Genomic DNA, 4,969 nt, shown 5'->3' on the forward strand with positions numbered 1-4,969 from the left:
GCATCATTATTTTATCTCTTTTGTGATACCAATCTAATGAGGGTCTGCAAGAAATGTAACCAAGTGAGTTCTATTGTGTTCCTCTTGTCCCTCTCCCTTATCCTTATTCCCTGCGGGTAAAGCCTATGTGTGGCAAAATCTAACAGGGACTAGTGAAGTTCTGCTACAATGTAGCAGCAGCAGTAAAGTAGTTGAAGTCATGGTTGCAGCCAACAAAGTGCACCTCTGTTTTTGTCTTCAGGAGTGTCCTTGACCACTTTTTTTTAAAAAAATAGATCATATCAAGTTAGATCAAGAACTGCACCAAGCCTGAACCAACTTTTAGTGAGATTATACTAGACACAAAAATAACGGACTGATGTAATACGATAATCACCGGATCGATCGGCTCGTATTACAACATAGTTGAAAAACTAAGCGAAGTAAACGATATGAAATGATGGTATGCTAGTGTGAGAAAATCAATGAGAAGTGTGTCGACAGAGCTGACAAGTCCGAAAGATCAATTAAAGTCCTGGGGTTTGACTAGTCAAAAGCAGACTCCCAAGGTCCCAATTAGATCAACTAGACGGCTATGTAATGAGGGGCATCAAGTGCCCAAGGACGTCCACGTCCTCTACCGTTAAGTGTAGTCGTATCACAGTAAAATCCTACCTCTCGATAACAAGTGGCTATTCCTACCACGATATTTTGCTCCTAGGCCGAGGAACACATATGACGACAGCACTTGATAAGCTCGAAAATAAGTATTTATATGTCGTTATTTAGGGGGTTTTTCGAACTTAATCACTAAATTTATAAATCCCTTATGCTTGAGTAAGGGGTCGAACCCTAGGGAGGCGATAGGAAATATTCAATTTTCTTTCTAATTAGGGTTTTGAATTTGAAACCTAAATAAAATCATGTTATAATTTCTTATTTAAATGCTAATACTTGTAAATTTTAACTAACATTCTATCCTTTTGAGCTTAAATGATTTTAATGATTCTCTGTTATTAAATAACATATATAAAATCACTTAAGTTTATCTTTATATTTGATTTAAAATCTTTAATTGTTTTGAATTATATTTTTTTTGTTCTTTTTAATGAATTTGAAATCAATTTCTCAGGTAGATTTAACTCTAATTTTGTGTATTTCTTTAATTTGATTCACTATTTTTATCAGAAGACATTTTACTATTTTTAAAGAATAAAAGAAACTTTTATTGCAAATTTTATGCTCTTTTTAGAGCATTTTTATTTTATCCTAATTAATTCAAAATTGCAAAAATGTCCTAAAAGAGCAAATCGTGAGGATGATTCACGATTTGCTAATTTCAGAACTATTATATCGTGAATATGATTCATGATTTTTGTGTGATTCAAGGGACGGATAAGATTCAAAATAGGAAGTTTAGAATCAATTAACACCAAATGATTCTAAAACAAACTAAAATCTACTAATTAATACGACTAAAATCGGCAATTAAGGAGAAACGGCGAACGGAAATGACATTGCGAAATGGAGAAAAATAAACACCAATGCAACTGCAAATTGAGTAAAACTGAGCCTAGAGATACCAGAGACAATCAGAGACTCGATATGGCTTGATTCCGCTCAACGAACGCACAAAAAATTCAATAAATTTGGGTTAAATAAGCTGGAAATGGCGGCGTCGGATCTGCAGAATTCTTCAAAGATTTGAGCTCCAACTTGCTTCCTGGGGGATTCCTGAGACTTCGAGGAGGCTGGGCTTCTTTCCTCGAGCTTGAAAATCAAGAATAACATGAAATTTCAGTTTTTTTCTCCTTTTATCGCTGTGGAATCGGAAGAAAAACTCCTCCGACTCCGTTACATTTTTTTTCGTCTTATGCGCGTTCTGCGCAGAGCCTACACCGCGTTTTTTTATTTGCTAACGTGGTGTTATGTACAGTTCTTCCTCTGTGCGTCCCGCACTGCGTGCGCGTGCTTTGCACAGTGGAGGACCCGTCTAGTGCTATGGATATGCTTAACTCGCTGCGTCGCACTTAGCGAGTTAAGCTGCGCATGATTGGTTAGCACGCAAGTGCGTGCGGTGCGTATTGTGCGCGACATTCACGGCGCGGCGCATGTGCGTGTTGAGCACCGAAAATACCGATCTACACCCTGATTGGTCCCCACTTGTCTTGCATGCCCTGCGTTATGTAGCAACCCCGTGAGCGCCAAAGCTGGCCCAATAAGGGCCAGTCTTTTAAAAAAAACTTTTTTTAAATGGAAAACACCTAAAATAAATCCTAAAAATATGTAGTAATACCAAAAAAATGATTTTATTATTTCTAAAGTTCATTTTATTTACTTATTTTCTTTTTATTTATAGAAATAGGTCAATCAATCATTTAATTTCATTTAAAGTTCATTTTAAAATTATTTAAAGTGTAAAAATTGACCAAAATAATGATTAAAAGTATTTTTTAACTTGAAATTCAAGGAATTTATTATTTTAACCTAAAATGATGATAACATGCGTTAAAAATCCATGTTTTATGCATTAAAAGCCCAAAAATATGATGAAATTAGTATTTATTTAGCTCCTATTTGCATGTTATCAGCACTGAAAGAGGTAATTTGACCACTAATGAGGGGGAGAGTTGGAACCTGGGTGAGTCGTAACCCGATGTCCGTGGCGATGCAGAGCGAAATTATCACGTGGTTGAGGTGCGAGAATAATCAAGACATGGGCTCACGAGTGTCAGAACGCGATAGAAAGCAGGTACAAGCAAACGCTGGCACGATTGCATGGGCTATGAGGGTGCGGGAGTTGAGGCGCGCAGGTGCAGATGCGCACATGAGAGGCAGGCACGTGTGAGTGAGGGTGCATGGGGGAGTGAGGGTGCACGCGGTTGCACGGGGACGCTCTGGGACGGCGGGTGCGCGCTGGGGCTGCGGGCGCACACGATCAGCGATCGTGGACACATGCAACACTGCGGGCATGCGCGGGCTGAGGGGCACGTTGAGCAGCGGCGTGCACGGCTGCAGGCGCTGGCGCACGGGGGTTGTGGGGTGCTCAAGTTGCGGGCGTGCAAGGGTGCGCACAGACGCACGCGCGAGCAGGATGCACGGGCGTGCGGCGCGGCTGGAGGGTGGCATTGGAGGCTAGTCGGTGGCAGCGGCGGCGACAGTAAAGGTGGCAGCGATGACGGGCAGCGATGGCGCCGATGGTGATCCAAGAAGGGGGGTTCTTGGGGCGCAACCTTCAAGAAAACCGGCGTTCTTGGCAGTGGAAACCTGATCCACGTTTGTCGATGGGCAACAGAAAAAGGGGCCTGCAGAAGAAGCTCCTGAGAGGCGTTCTTGCCCGCCAGCGAGGGTGGCACGTGTGTTCTTGAACTGGCTTCAAGAAAAGGCTTGGCGTGAGGAAGAATCAAGCGTGGGGAAGGTGGCAGTGACGATTGTCCTCCACATAATGACGACGTCGTGGAGGTGAAGTGGCGTGTATGTGCAACCTTCCCACGATCTATGCTAGAAAATGATAACGATAACTCCCAAAGGGAGGAGGCGGGAGCCGATTGAGGAAAATCCTTTTAACTTCATTAAACTCCAAGACTCTCCTTGGGCATTCCGTCCCCTTATATAGGAGAGGCGGATGCCCAAGTGGGCCGAAATAAGGGGAAACCCATCTTGTGATGAGGATTCCCCTTAATGTTCAGTACACATAACGAAAATAACAAGGCCCAAACACCATGGCCCAATCCAAAACGTTTCAGAAGTTAATTCAAAATAAATGGAAAATAACACCGAACCTGTCGACCATTGCTAGGCCGAGTACTTGAAGTCGCGGTCGCGGAGGTTGGCTGGGGCTGCTCAGTGCGGTTGGTGGCATCCCTTGCTGCTGGTGGTGAGATGGTCCCCCATAGACTAACACAAGGACTGTTATTTTTTACATGTGAGGCTTCTTGCCTTAGCTTCCAGACCTTGCTCAAGCAATTATAGAAAAAATGTGTCTCCAACATATTAAGGATATTAAGGACACATTTTCCACTCCACATCTATTAGACTAAAGTTCATTTTTTTATAACAATGCATTGGTATTGCTTTGGGTAAAGATTTAACTTCAAGAGAGTATAAAAATAATTGTCGGGCTCTAAAAATGACTTCCTCACGGTATGAATACAATGCAGTTTTTAACGAAAAGTATATAAATCACTTCATAGAAAAATATCAAATGACTTTCGATAAACAACAGAAAATTTATTTCAGAATTTTCTTAACTTTAAGTAATCAATAGATAATTTAATTGTGCTAATTCGAGGTGTACCCTTCTGATTCCCTGCTGATGGCATGATTGTTAATATTTTGACATTAGTAGATTCTAATCAAGATTTGGTAAAATCAAGGAAAGAGTAATTGATAGATGATGTGCTTCAATGATCGTTTACTGAGAATTGAAGTTCAGAATAAATAATATTGAAAAATTTCAAGGGCATTGACCTTAAAATGAACCCAAAAAAATAACATTTGAAACATATGAGTCAGAATAGTACTTAGATATGAGAAGATCTAGAGAAAATGGAAGCATATCTGAAAATCATCCTTGACAGAGTGATAGATAGAGGGAGAGAGAGAGACGAGAGAGAGAGATAGAGGGGGGGGGGGGGAGAGAGAGAGAGAGAGAGAGAGATAGAGAGAGAGAGAGAGAGATAGAGAGAGAGAGAGAGAGAGAGAGAGAGAGAGAGAGAGAGAGAGAGAGAGAGAGAGAGAGAGAGAGAGAGAGAGAGAGAGAGAGAGAGAGAGAGAGAGAGAGAGAGAGAGAGAGAGAGAGAGAGAGAGAGAGAGAGAGAGAGAGAGAGAGAGAGAGAGAGAGAGAGAGAGAGAGAGAGAGAGAGAGAGAGAGAGAGAGAGAGAAGGAGAGAGAGAAAGAAATATAGAGGCTGAGAAGGAGATACAGAAGTTATAATCATATATAAGATGGTATTTCTAATAGTAATTTCATGTATTTTATTAAGGTTAT

General features: G+C 41.2%; 1 long non-coding RNA gene across 1 annotated transcript; it reads right to left on the bottom strand.

The window, feature by feature from the left end:
* Positions 1–1,467: 1,467 nt before the first annotated feature.
* On the bottom strand, positions 1,468–3,315 carry LOC144702675 (uncharacterized). Its single transcript, XR_013581327.1, has 2 exons — positions 2,617–3,315; positions 1,468–2,156 (listed from the first exon to the last, which is right to left on the bottom strand). It is a non-coding gene; the product is annotated as an uncharacterized LOC144702675 (long non-coding RNA).
* Between the last annotated feature and the right edge of the window lie 1,654 nt (positions 3,316–4,969).

This window comes from Wolffia australiana, chromosome 4 (assembly GCF_029677425.1).
Source record: "Wolffia australiana isolate 7733 chromosome 4, ASM2967742v1".
NCBI classification, from domain to species: Eukaryota; Viridiplantae; Streptophyta; class Magnoliopsida; order Alismatales; family Araceae; genus Wolffia; species Wolffia australiana.